Below are 15,171 nucleotides of genomic sequence, written 5' to 3' on the forward strand. Positions count from 1 at the left end.
CTGTGTACATCATGGATTGTTTTTATCATTTCTGTGAGTAACAAAAAAAGGATAGGTCTTTTCTCCCAGGGCATCTCCCTGATAGGACAAGAGGAAATTGCCCCAGGTAGCAGTACAGGAGGTTTAGAGTGGATATTAGGAAAAATTTCTTCACAGAAAAGGTGATCAGTCATTGGAAGAGACTGGCCAGGGAGTGATGGAATCACCCTCCCTGGAAGTGTTTAAAAACCATGTAAATGTAGTATTTGGAGATAGGATTCAGTGGTGGACCTGGCAGTGCTGGGTTAATGGTTGTGCTCAATGTGCTCAGAGGTGCTTTTCAAGCTTAATGATTTTATGATTCTGTGAAGGTAAAGAATCAGCCTCAACCTGTCAGGGGTACATGTAGTTTCCCAGCAGCACATGGCATCCAAATTCTAAAGGAGCCAGAGATTGAGTGGTTTCTCATGCAACTTTACACCTTGGAAAGTCAGGATATTTTTAACAAGATACCAGTATTTTCAAATAGCTGTTTCATATCAAACACCTATCATTTCCATCTTGGCCTTAGTTCTTTCAAACAGATTGTGAAATAGAAATAGAGAATAAGTTTCATGCCAGCTAAAATGGCTGTTGACATAGAATAACTCAGGAATGTGCTTTTGGCCTCCATTTTATAGTGTAAATGTGTGATTCATTTTCATAATCTAAGTAATCCTTTCATGATCTTAATTTTTTTTCCTTTATGAGACTGATCATCTTCTCACTTGTTTTGATCAAAAGCCTAAAAGGTATGTTCTTTATTTGTTTTAAGCAGTTTGGCCATCCTCTCTAGTGGCCTGGGAAAAAAGAAGGAAAAGCCTAACAGTGCAGAGAACAGACAGATGGTTACAGTTTCCTGACAAATTATTTATTTGAATTCTTAAACACTCAGCTCTTACTTATAACTTCTTCACTTCAGTTTTAAGAGTCCATTTATCAACAAGAATGATCACATATTGACCATACCAGGACTCAAAAGCAAATGTATTCATTTGTTCACGATACGGAAATGAGTTAGTGACAAGTGAACTGATTCAGACAAAACACCCAAACTAAGGCTCCAGGCCAGCATTTGAACTTTAACAAAAAGCTTCTCTACATCCTTTCTTTCTGCCTTTTTCTAAACCTTGGTTGTAGCCCCCTATTCGATATCACATTCCCTCATGGGGATTTTTCCTTACAGAAAACTGATTTAAAAAAATTAAATCTGAAGTTTCTTTATATATATATATTTATTTAAACAGACCAATAAAGACCAATTTTTATCAAATGTGGTATTTTCAAAAGGAAAATCTTTGAATGTGAAATGATTTTTCGTTTAATGAGAAATTTTGCCGCTGGATTTGAGGAAAAAAGTGCTGATCACTGGCAGAAAAGTTTGAAAACTTTTTTATAAAAGAAATTGACTTTTCACACTCAAAAGTAAATGTTAGCCGTTAAGACCAGTTAGAAAATTTCTGTTCCCTCCCTACTCTCTGGTAAGTGACATCTTTGCACCCAGCAAGTCCAGCAATGCTAACTGGTCCCCTCCTCGCCCTGCTACTCACAAGGAGTCTGTGCCTCAAACAATAGCCAGATACTTCAGCTGAAAATAGTAAAAGCTGAACCTAAAGTACCTAAAAAGTGGGTTTCTTTGTTATTTATTCTGCAGTTTAACATGATCAAATCTCTCAGCTTCTTGGTGTGAAAATTCTTTTAGAGGTACAACTTTATCTTTGCATTTAGCTGCACTGGTAACCTAATTTTAAATGAAATATAGTTTACCAGGCAGCATTCACTAGAGAACTGACACACAGATTTGTCATATTTTCCTTGCCTGATTTCTCCTCCAGTACAATGAAGTTTTGCTGCTTTTTGCAGACATATGGATCAGTGTTTATTCTGTAAATCTATCCAAGACCCATTTGGACCTTCAGCTTGTATTTTATCTCATTAGACAGCGGTTGCAAATATACCAAATTCTCATGCTACACAAATGGAGTATCTTTTGTCTCCCAGTGGAAACATTTGGGGGTCCAAGCTGGAAGCAGCCTTTCCTAAATGTAATGTTAGATGAGTGAATGTGTGTGTGTGTGTGCTGTCCTAGGTTGCTGTCCATTGTAGGATGTGAGCTGTAGTCCCTTTGTTCCTCAAAACCTCCATGAAATCCACAGTAGCATGAAACAGATGAAAGAGATTTCAGATTGAGGGGCAAAAAAGGTGTTTCTCCCTCAATTCTGTGCACAGTACAGTCACTTTGAGTGCGCCAGTATCTTAAAAACAAGGTCCTTCACATGAAAGTTTGTCTCACATAGCGATGGACACAGCATTGAAAATCAAAGGCTTGTCAAAGACATCCAAATCCTCTCAGCCTAGTAACAAAAATATCCTTTATTGATTCTGTGAGTAACCAGCATTTCAGTGACACGGGACCTAGCTGCAGAATCAATATTTAGAACATGATGAATGTGCACCAAACTAAGAAAACACACCCATCAGCCCCACATCTGAAGGACTTCTCTAATGGAAAAAATAACCAAGTGGTGTAAACAGAAAGGGCAAAGCAAGTGACAATCTGCAAGACCACCCATCTGGGCCAGGCAGTGTGTTCCAGGGTTATCTGGCTGCTTCCTTTGTGCTGGTTCACACAGTGACTCTTGCTCCAAGTTTTGTTGACAGTGACCACAGCTCTTTCTTTAAATGTAAACATTCCCAAGTTCCAAGACACAGCTCTCAGTGAGTTTGCTAGAAAAGCCCATATCCTCATAGGTGGCTTAACTATTGCATTTCTACAACACAACCTTCCTTTGGAGTTTCTGTCTGCAGAGTAAGTGTTATAAACTCAGGTTGTGCAATCAGTTTTTGCACTGTATTTCTATATTATACTTTTAGAAAGTTACTTTAAAATCAGTTCTACAGCTTTCTGATGAGAATTAGAAAACGTATCCCATGTCAGCTCAAAAAAAGAAAACTAAGCAAAAGTTACATGCAGCCAGTGTAGAAGAGGAACATCCCTGTAAGCAAAAATAAACACACAAAAATATTTACTTGAACATAAAAAACATTTCTAATCCTCTTTATGGAACATAGGGCTTTGAAATAGAATGATCAGAGGAGTTGGATAATTTCTTTTTATTGTAAGCAATCAAAAATTCAGCCATATGAGTCAGACTCTTCTTCACGAGAGGTAACACTATGCTCCAGTAACAGACCTCATGGTTTCAGTGGCCTACTTTTAGAGAAACAAGTACTCAGAAACAAGTATTCAGCCCTAAATAATGCAAAGAGCTTTTGCATCTGCTGCTTTTAGGTATTTGCTCTCTTCCCTAATTTCAAGTGCTGGCTCCAAGTTGCTGGTGAACACCTGAGCTGTCCATAGCAGATAGATCTGTTACCAGCCAAATGCTTTATGCTTTCCTTGAAACTGCTGAATTATTGCCTCTACTTCCACCATCTGGAGTCCAAGCAAAATGCTAGAGGATAGTGATTGAAAGCTCCAACAACCTATTTAATTCTTAAAACCCACAATAATAAGGGTCTTGGGGCAGATAACTGCCCCTTTTTTTCCCAGTTTGGGAAAGTCCTACTTTAGGAGGCTCCCAAACTGCTCTGTTCTTGACTATATAGGGACGGCCAATAAATGGTTTTACTGATCACTGGTTGAGAGCTAAGCTGTACAATTATTCCTGTTTCTCCTGAGGCAAGCACACAAGGGAGGGATCAGCAATACACCAGGAGCCAAAGTAACGCCCTTCTCCTTTTGAGAATGATATCCATCTCCGACAGCAAATATAAAAGCAGTTGAAACAAGATTTCATGGGCCTCAATTCCCACAGCTTTTTCTGGGCATCAGATTTGATCACCATTGTAAAGCATTCTATGTGAGTAGCTAGGACATTGTAAAAAGCAAAAATAAAAGAGAAAAAAGAAAAAAAATCCCAAACCCCTTAGTTCTGTTGTTTAATTTAGAAAGTGGAATGAATCAGTTTTGCAGACGACATTTTGATGTGAAACAGACAACTTTTAAATCAGTTTTCCACTAAGTAAAAGAGGATCCTACTCCTCTTTGTTGAGTTATTGCACAATTCTTTTACCCTGATCTATGTATTGTGACTCCATTTCTTTTCAATTACTAGAAGAGAATAGTGGCTACTATTTAAACCTGGTTGAAAGTCCAAAATCATCATAGGGTTACAGAAAGAAGGGAGCTGCCTTAGTATAAACAACTCTCTAGGAATATGACATGAAAGAAATAAAGTACAATTTTAAATAGTTTTTCACATCCAATATTTCTGTTTCTGTTTTTTTTTTTTTTTTATCTTAACAAAAAAGATGCTCTCCCACAGCAACATTGGAAAGCTTAGACAATCTTCATGAATATTTGAATTTTTCTTTCTTTTCAGAATACATAAGACCGAAGTTTAAGCCCACAGACTCCATATGTGCATTCATTCCTCGGCCAAGCACACAGATCATTTTTTATTATTACCAACATGTATCCATAATGGATGGCTACCAGACAGTCTAGACTCATGTCACTGACAGATGTCAGCATAAAAATTCAACTAGGTTAGCCTTACCACATTAAAAAAGAATTTTTCAGTTTAGAAAACATCACAAGCCATAGGCACTTCAGAATATATTCCTGCACTGTATAAATCAGAGTGGAGATGTATCTAAGGCTCATACATAACTCTGGGAATGTTCTCCAGTTCTACATTGCAGACATTTCGTACGTCTGGAAAAAGGGGAATGTTCTGCAAAAGAGGGGTACAAGGGGATTAGAGGCTTTCACATGACAGGCATAGGCAATTACAGAAATATTTACTTAATTTATTGCTGAACAAAGAACTTCTGGGTACTCCAGGCAAATGGACTCAGCTTGAACAGCTCAGGGAGGTTTAATACTTCACTGACTCATGTATTGGGGTTTCTATCATGGTGATACTGACCATCATCCTCCAATAACTACATATGTTTTACATCAAGGTCATCTTTCAGCCTGGGTAAGATTTGGACTTACTGCAACAGTAAACAAGAGGTTAAAGATAAAAGCTTTTCAGCCCTTAAATTAGTGCCATTTCCACTTCACATCCACTCAAGCACCTGAGATTTCTCTAAAGCTGCCAGTGTTATTCTGCTCTACTGACCCATAAGTAGCTGAAATTTGGTCCCACTGCAGTGTGTGATTTAGGGGTTACCCTCTCACTCACAGATAGCATGTGGTCTTTTTTTTTACCATAGAACTCCCTTAGTAACCCACACTTCTCCCTCTGCCAGGCTTTCTCTTGTGGATGGTGAGGGCTTAATAACACACAACATTCAAAAGCTTGGAGGTCAGAGCTGAAAAACTGCAGTCAGCTGGGAATTGTATTTTTTCCAGAACTCCAGAAGGAGAGGAGTTTGCCTTTTAAATTCCATGAGTTCTGCTGAGTTTTGTAGGGAGACAAGTAATTTTTCTATATTTGGAAAAATATAAACATTTATTTTTCTTTCCTCTTTGTGAAAGTTAAATCTTATCATCTCACAAGGTCTTTTGGGAAATGTTTCAAGGTAAAAGGAACATTTTGCTTTTTTATCATTTCGTAAAGTACTCTTATTCTATTATTCCACCAGACAATTTAAATTGCCTGCTAAAATGCATAATTAATACTTAGACTACCTCTAGATTCCTTGCAAGGGTGTAGCACACATATTCTTGGTAAGAGGAATTCTTACCTTCAAGCGCAGAGAATAAACCCTGCCATAGCCATAGAAAGAGCTACTGGATAGGGTATTCCTACAGCTCAGCAGAGTCTGGTTTTACACACTGAATGCACACCTAAATCTACATATGGAGGCATTTTCATGTGCCCTGGTTATTTTTTTTTTTAATACTTATTTGTTTTCAAGTTCTCCAGAAACTTCAGAGAAAGGCTGACAGGAAACTTCTTGAGAAGTCACCCCTTGTCATCAGTCAACAGCACCCAATTTGGCCTGTCTGCAAAAACTTAACTTTTATTACAAAGAAAACAACCCCTGACACGAAAATCTGGGTACATTTGCCATTGGCCAAACAACTCTTTAGCATGCAACAAGGGCTTTGCTGGCCCATTCCTCTGCCTAGGCACAAGGTAGGGGAGAAAAATGGGTGTTCTCCCATGGAGCTGGGATGCATCAGAGCACACAGCACAGTGCTGGAACTGGAACTGCTCCAGCACCTGATGATACTAGGCAGAACACAACCATGTCTGCTCTGCATGTTTACTGCTTAAGGAAATACAAGAATGGTTTTAAGGCTGTTATTGTTTTGAGATTATCAAGACCAAAACTCTTCTGTGGATTTATCACACTCCTGTACAGTGGTGAGACATTTTTTTCTCCAGTTGTGTGGAGAAAGTGACGCAGTAGCTGACATTCAGGGAAACAATATGCTATGTACATCCATACATCTCCAAATAGCTGAAGTCCCCATGTGAGAAGCGCACAGCCAGCATCTGCAAAAGTGATCATACTTAAAAATGTTATAAAATATAATACAGGCTATATGGTCAAGGGGTTATTTAAGCCTTCTTTGTTACTCAGAGTTCTACTATTATCTTCAGTAAGCAGTTCATAATAAGAAAGACTGCTTTTCTGAAAGCCATCAAATACTGACTTTTTTACCTGTTGCATGTATACTAGAACATAAAAAATAAAAAGAAAATAAAAATAATAAAAGCTTCCTCCAAAAAAAAGTTAAATTATTCAGGCTAAATCCTGGCACAAAATGAAGTCAGTAGCAAAATCCCCGCTGACTTCTGTGTTCATAGATCATACACAACCTCAATTTTCAAACATTTCTCAATCTTCTTCTTATTTAGCTTTACAGCCTCCTGGTGAGGCAGAGAACAGTGTTGAATTTACAGATGGGAAAGTAAATCATGAAGGATCCACTTAACTGGTCCCACCTACTGAAAATTAGGTATTTAGTCTGAACTGATCACTTATGCTGCTCTAGTCAACAGAAATTGATTTTTCCTTTCAGTGGTAATCTTAAAAAAATATCAAAAATGATAACAACAATAGGAATAACAATAATGGAAACAACCAAAAATATATTAACAGAAAGAAGCCTGGTTTAAACAGGAAGAATTTCCTTAAGGAAGTGACTCTGGCATAGCACAGCTATCATGGGATGAGGTCACTGTCCCCTGGAGCTGCCTGTCTCCACTGAAATCAAAGTTAAAATTGAGAAATTAAGTTAAAATCTGAATCTGCAAAGGAACTTAGCAATTCTACATGTGCTGATACAATGCTTAACTTCAGATCACTGCATTTATTGGTGCAATACTTAACTTCTAAGTGTGTGGCCATGGTGCAGTCTGTGGCAAGATTTTGGGTAGATCTTCAAGTTCTGTGTACAGTGCTCCTCAAGGTAAGTGCAAAAGCCACCAGAGATCACCAACCAAAAGAGACAGTAAGAGACATTTAGAAAGAGACCACCAGAGCCTCCTAAGGAGGTTTATATTCTATGTTCATGGTGAAGTTCATCATAAAGTTCAGTCAGAATTCAGAGTTTGGATTTGTCTCCTGGGGCTGGACACCCACGTTGTCAGTTTCTCAAAGCATGATGCAATCGCTTCTATACATCATCTTCATCATCCAGATAATTCAGAGGGGAATCAGAAAACCTGTGCTCAAAGCTCATCTTCTCTCAAAAATTATTAATTTCAAATCCACACCTCTCACTGACCCAGATAAGAATAGTGAAACTGTGTTTCAGGTGAAAATATTGACTTTATTCCACTCCTTAAAAAAGATTCATGACCCAGTGAACAAGAGTGATTGGACAGTTATTGGGCAAAGTGGAGACCTGAACTTTGGTTCCTGCTCCCTGACTTATAGGTAGTCCTGCTCCAGAAGCAGAAATCAAGTTTCCCTGTCTCAGGTAGCAGCTTGCTATTCTCTCCAATATTGTTCCATATCTAAGGTACAGCAAAACTTTCTGGGTTTACAGGATTACAGGTCTCTGAGACCTCTGAAACACAAAATAATGAACTATATACCTTAGGGAAAAACCCCAGAATTATTAAAAATATCATTAAAGTGTTTTCCCTGGAAAATAATTTGCTGAACCTCTCTCCTCTGCCCATAAACCTTTCCAACAGTGCAAATGCTTGTAATTTTAATGCTCCAACATAGACAATAGCAACTGTTTCTTCTGAATTACATCTGCTTGCTAACTGGTGGCTGCAGGCAGATGTGCTCACCCTATCAACAAACCAGTGAAAACTGGCCTGGAGGTTTATTTTCCAAGGTGATTGATAACCACAAACACCTGTATTTAAGCCAATAGTCATCGTAAGAATTATGTGAAACAATGAAGAGGCAACAAATCATATCCTTTCTGCTGAATCCCTGACAGTTTAATTCTCTGATATTTAATCACAAGACTGGGTGAACCTGGCCAGACAGAGAAGAGGGTCATCTTATATCAGTTTTATTAATCTGTGACACCAAAAGTACACGTTTGTTTACACCTGTAGAGATATGGTAGCTCCCTAGTATTGCATTTGACTTGTAAAATAGGAAAGGAAATTTAAAAAACCAAACATGACAGCCTATGTAGACAAATAGACAACCATCAATGGCTGTGAATTCAGAGACATTTATAAGTGGGGACAAGGGGTAGTTGGACTATTCATAAAAATCCTGGGGCTAGTGCCCTATCACTCATGTCACATGTTTTAGTAAGGAACAAATTAAACAAATTAATAATTAAACAAAAATATTAGATTTCTATCTAATCTTTTTCTGCTCTATAATGCATGAATGTTAAATATGCAAGAGAGAGTGTAAGGCTAACATTTAAAAAAGAAATTAAACTATGGGCAGGAAGCTGATTTCATTATATTTCTGTTATTTAATGATGGGAAGGACATAACACATAAAAAAACCTCACTAGCATAGATGTATCAAACTTTTGCTTGCAGGACAGTTATGGAGTGGTGAAGGTTCTTTCATTGCAATTTGATACTGAAACATCATTAGGAATGCAAGGCCTATCCGACTTAATAACTGAAAAACCTATGTGTTACTATGATCCATAATTATCAATGCAATCAGAGCTTTAAATTAAGGTATTCTATTTATAAGGCAAGTACATGAATGCCATAACACAAAGACTAGACACTAGGATACAGTACAAACACTAAGGTTATTTGTCACCGTAAAAATTTCCCTAGGATTGTGGTAAAGTTACCAGAACATTAAATATAAGGTATGACAACAAAAGCATGTGCTTGGGATGGACATGGTGGACTTTGCAGGGCAACTTGTAAGTGAACAATAGAACCACATGATGATAACTCCTCTTTCTGGTTAGAGGTGAAGACAGTAGACAGCCTGTCCTCGTCTGACTGCTCTGAGATAGTGAGTGGAGGATGCTGCCTCCACTGCTTGGTGAAAATAAGGTAGTTTGTTTGTTTTTTACTTAAGTCATTAGCTGGTTTGGATATCTAATGTGAAGAATTGAACAAGGATTTTACCATTGCCACACAGACTTCTAAGTAGACACTAAAGAACTAAAAAAATCCACTGTCTGTCACTACTGATTTGGTTTAGAGTTGAATTAATTATCTGTTGTATAATTCATAAAGTACATTAGAATATTAAGTTAATGTAATGCTCTGCTTTCCTGATTAGAATATTTTGTCAATCTTTCCTTCATCTAGGTTTACAGAATCATGTATTCCAATCAGTGACATTTAAACACGACTAATTTCAACCTCGATGTGCAATCAGTAGTTTTTCACAAGCAATCACACCAGTAGATTAAAGAGGCTGACACTCTTTGAGAGTCATTTCCTTCTCCAGCATCCAGGAAACAGTCTGGTTTTGAGGGTAAAGCAGTATTTTGAATAAAACCCAGTAGTCTTGGCCTCTGGTATTTAACTGGAGTGTTATAAAAACAGGTGCTAATGTCAAGCACATTATGTACTCACTCCCCTGCAGTTGTTAAGGTGATAGATAGTGTGGCAGAAAGCACCTCCTGGCAGATGAAATTTCCGGAAATGTCCTTGTATTGCACACCAGCTGTGTAAAAGTGGGGTCAGCAGCCATGCCCTCTGGGCTGAGATGAGCAATTCAGTTATGAATTTCTCAGCTACAAAGCTCGGAGGCCAAAGTAAGAATGTGAGGAAGAGGATGGAATCCTGGCCCTGGAGGAATCCAGGGGAGGGCTGCTAACAGCTTTAGGAAAGACCAGGATTTCCTTCAGAGTGTTTTAGTAATTGAAGTCAGGTAAGGGATTCTCAAAAAGACAGAAACTAAATGAACTGTTTTGCTGGTTACAGGGCATTAGTTTTCCACTGAAAACCATTCAAAACATTACTTCTGGAAAACCTTTGTCTTCTTCACATGTTTGTAATTTCTAAACCAGGAAATGACATCAACTAAACCGTGATTCTATTAAAAATCATCCTGGTTTCATCCACAAGAAAGAATGACTTTAAAATTTCTGCATTATACAGTTTGGCATTGGGCATTCTGGGCAGAATAGGGACAGGTAAGGAAGGATCCATGCTGAGAGCAGGCAGCACACAGCAGCTTATGAGCAGAATTGCTGGAACAGTTGCATGGGGCAAACAAGTTCTCAGATTGCAAGGTCGGTGCCAGGCTGCCTCTCGTTCCAGATGAAGGGTGATACAAGGTCACTCCTCTGTCTTCAGGCTGTTGTTCCTGGTGCAGGCTGCACTGCCAGCAGGAAGCACCAGTCCCTGCTCTCAGACTCATTTCTCAGGGATATTCAGAGCAGAGTCCAGCTTTCTCCTGCTTCACACATTAACACAGGCTTGTCTCACCAGTTACACCATTATAAACCATGGCTGGAGCAGGGGGCTTGCATTTCTGCACAACACAAACACCAATGGTAGTGCTTGTTCAGCTTTTCTGCCCCCATTCTCTGTCCCTTCATCAAAACTCGTGTCTGAAAATAGGAATATGGACACAAGTGTGCCTCACATTCACAACATTATTTAAAATTATCTTGTATAAGAGAACCATGATGCTGTTTCAGAAGACATTTATACTAATGAAAAAAAAAAAAAAGCAGATAGGTTCTTTCCAATGTATGGCTGTCAAGAAGCTATTCCCTATAACTTGTCTTCTAGCAAGAATATTCATTCAGCATCTCAGCAACAGCTGGAGTTTCTGAAGTATCTGAGAAAGGAGAGGTGGGATGGACAAATTCAAAGCTGGAACATATTTCTTTACAGAACTGGTTGGTGGCTAGAATATTCAGCATATTGAAGCTATCTCACCTGAACTTTAAATAAGAGGACTCATTTGAACTTTCACAGTTTATTTTTACTGAGTGAAAAGCTACAGCACCGCTCCATGAAACAGGGATTTGGGCTTAGTATTTGCAACCCTGACCCTGTGGCTTGCACATTTGTATCATGAGAGGCTCTTCCATTACATGATCACATAACAAATTCACACCTCTATTCCCTTTAGATAACTTGCAACTGTTGGAACTGTTGGGAACTCCCTTCTGCCCAGGCCTGTGCCAGCTGACCACAAGTGAGCACCACTTGAGCAGCTGGGGCTGTTCCTGCTCTGCTGCCTGTTCCAGCACGCTGGGATCCCCATGCAGGCAGCACATGTCCTGCTCTGCACTCGGATATCTTGGTTTTCACATGCTTGGGCAGGTGGTGTGGTTATGGCCTGTGAAGCAATTGTGCCTCCCTGACTCACAGATCGTAAAATGTGGGGTTAATAAAGGGATAAGAGGTGTCGCACTGGCAATATCAGTGGGGAGGGGGCTCGACAGGAGTCCAAGGTGTGACCATTGTTTAAAGGATATTAAGTGATTTGTGAGGCTTATTAAAAAGTAAGAACTCTGTCTCAGTCTTTCTCTGCAGTTCTCTCTCACTTTTTCCATTGTCTTTCCCCACACTTCCTGTGTATTGACAAAAGAATTTTATGACTATTTTGGAAGTTATGATACTTTTAATGGGTATTTAAAGCATAAAGCAGGCTTAGTTTGTATATTTACTTCTAAGTAATCTAGTAGGAAGCCTGAATGACCACTGTAATGCTGTGCTTTCTCTTTTCCTTCCTCTTCTTTCCTTCTTATTTATTTCAGAAATGAAAAGACTAAGCATCATGTAATGAACCCTCATTCAGATTAGATAGATAGACAGATGATAGATAGATAGACAGACAGATAGATAAATATTCAAACTATTTGATAAAGTGAAATAACTCTGGAAAGCATGCAAGCAAGATAATATCACTTCATTACACTAAAAGTGAGTCTCAGCAGTCCCTTCCTGGAGTCCACTTAAGATCTATTTATGTTTAATAAATACTTAATAACTGAAGCACTAGGAATTAATCATAATAGCAAATTAGATAGGAAGAAAAATGTGATTGTAATGTAGAACCAATGGTGCAAACTGTGTACTATTTAATGAAATAGATGAAGGGTCAGATTTTGAAGTGGTGTAAACTCTCCTTATTTCATGGATTTTGTCTCCAACACTTTATTAACTCTGCTTTTGTCTTTGATTCACAATTGGATTTATGGTAAATTTATCTCATTTTTCTCTGCCTCTGTTCCATGATTTTTTCTAGCTGCTGAAATACTGCTAGTTCAGTTAGAAGCTATATATACCTAAAGCTTTGTTGTGTCCAGAGAAGTTTCAGAAAGCAAGTGAATACAGCAGTCTTTATAGATTTTATAAGAGTCAATAATTCATGTTAAGCATCAAATATCTTCTCCAGAAATGATTGACTTTACTTTTTAATTTTTTTTTAATGTGCTCTATGGTATAGTACAGATATATCATATAAAAGTATACTATGGGCAGAATATTATTAAAAATATTTAAGTTGCAGATTTGAGCACCCAACTTCAGACTAGTAAAAACTTAATGAACAACTTCAGACACTAGGACAGCAAAGGGATTAGACCTGATCTCCCTTTAGCTTTATAATTTAAAGGTCCTACCTTGCAAGTTTATAGTCACAGGGAAGCAATAGACTCTAAATTGAATTAATTTAAAATGCATATTTAAATATCTTACTCTGACTCAAACCAGGAAACTTTCTTTGAGCTGAATCAGCAAATACAGCTATAAACTGTTAGCTGTAAATCAGTCTTTGAAGATCTTAGGGTGCCATTAATCCACATTTTCTAATTCACTAGACTCAAGAACATAATTCAGTAACATTCCAACTGACTCAGCAGTCCCCAGGAATGTGTCAGCTGTTTGACTTTCAACCTTTACAAATTAAAAAAAAAAAAAAAGGAAGACTTTTAGCTAAACATTTGATTTCAAGGCTGGCCAAAACTCCTAGGCTTTCTGCCTTATCTCCTGGATTGTATTTAACTTAACAGAGGTGACATGTCTGCAGTATCAAGTGTATCCTGCACAAAATATATCTATTACAGAAAGGGCCTGAAAGCCAGAGCAAAATGACACCAGTTGACAATCATTCCAGCTCCTTGGCTTTGACACAAGATTTTACATTGTTCAGGTACTAAATATCAGCCCAGAAAACCTGATGCTTCCCCTTTGGGCTGTGCAGTAAATGAGTTCCGTCCTCCAACACATGTGCTCATGCAGTGTTTTGCTATTAAAGTGTGTGAGTAATGGAGTATTAGAGTATCTCAGACATAAATCAAAGCATGTGCCCTCTCTGTGGTGTTCAATTTTGCCCATACTTGAATGACCAGGAATGCCTGCTGGCAAGCAGGCTGTGTTTTTGAGATAACAACGACTGCTCGTGGCATGAGTGGGTGCCATGGAGGGTATCATTTAACCCCACGTGGGAATACTCCAGCATGTAACACATCATCTGTAACTTATTCCCCTTCAAGAAATTGCACTGCAATTTTAGAAGGCTTGTTCTAAATTACTGCTAGAAGGTAAAGATAAACTTTACTCGGGGAAATACGGAGACATGCGGATCATGTTTTTTAGTTTTGACACTTCGCTATTTGGACAGGACACAAGAGATTATGGTCAAACCTGCTTGCTTTGCTTTCAGCAGAGGTTGTGTTAGCCCTGTGCTGACTGCTCCTGAATATTCTGCCTCTTTTAACACCCACCTTCATGGTACTTAGTTCTGGAGGGCAAAGATCTCCCATTTGTGTCATTCTTCTTTTCATTGCAGAGGGACCACATATGCTTTTTACATGTTGATTAAAACCTAGCTGTAGGGCTTGAGAACAAATCTCATCTTTTCATACTTTCCTGATTTCTGGTGATGCCATGGAGGTTGTAATGGGATGAGGCAAATGCATTATACCACACGGAATAGAGGTCTTAAAAATAAGTAAATTTTCACATGTCACTTGAAAAAAAATCATGAAAAACACCTTCTGCAACTAGCTGAAAGGCTTTATGTTTTGGCATAGTTTCTTTTTCAGTGGAATTTGGACTAACATTTCAACAATTCAGATAAATGCAGAATGCTTTTTAGTTGCAAACCACACTGGATATCAGCAACATTGCTACTTTATAAAACAGTTAAGCAAGAACAATCAAGTCCTGCCTATATTACTTAAAATGACTATTCAGATTTATGATTAATTTATCATTTCAAGTGATCTGTATCTTAATAAGAATATCCATGACAATAGGAATGTAAATTTACTCTTTTTCACCATAGTTTGACAGTCCAGTACTAGAGCGATCAGCTACAGAAGAGGTAGACATTATTATTTTCCTGAAGAAACAGTTTTCCAGCAAAAACATTGATTAAATGAGCATGAAAATTTCATAGGAACATGACATTTTTATCAACTTTTTTTTTTTTTGAGGATCACATCAGAATGCTTGCTTTATTTGGTTAAATAACCTTTAAAATACAATCTACCTTAAAACATTTTAATAATGTCAGGACAGAAATATTTCAGCAGTTTATTTGACATAAAGTTTCAAACTGTTTGATATACTGATGTAACAATTCAGAAGGAAAACAAATGTCAAAATGTCAGAATTTCCTGTGGGTTGGGATGCCTGTTTAGAGCCCACTCTTTGGACAAGCATTTGCAGTAACTTGTAAGTATGAAGAGTAAAGTGCAGCTTGGGAACACATCCTTCTGGATAAACTAATGAGCATCAAAAGTGGTGCTGGGACCTGGGAACCACGTACAGAATTGAATGGAACTGTATCACAATCATCCTTCCACTCCTT

Source organism: Agelaius phoeniceus, chromosome 5 (assembly GCF_051311805.1).
Source record: "Agelaius phoeniceus isolate bAgePho1 chromosome 5, bAgePho1.hap1, whole genome shotgun sequence".
In the NCBI taxonomy this organism is placed as follows: Eukaryota; Metazoa; Chordata; class Aves; order Passeriformes; family Icteridae; genus Agelaius; species Agelaius phoeniceus.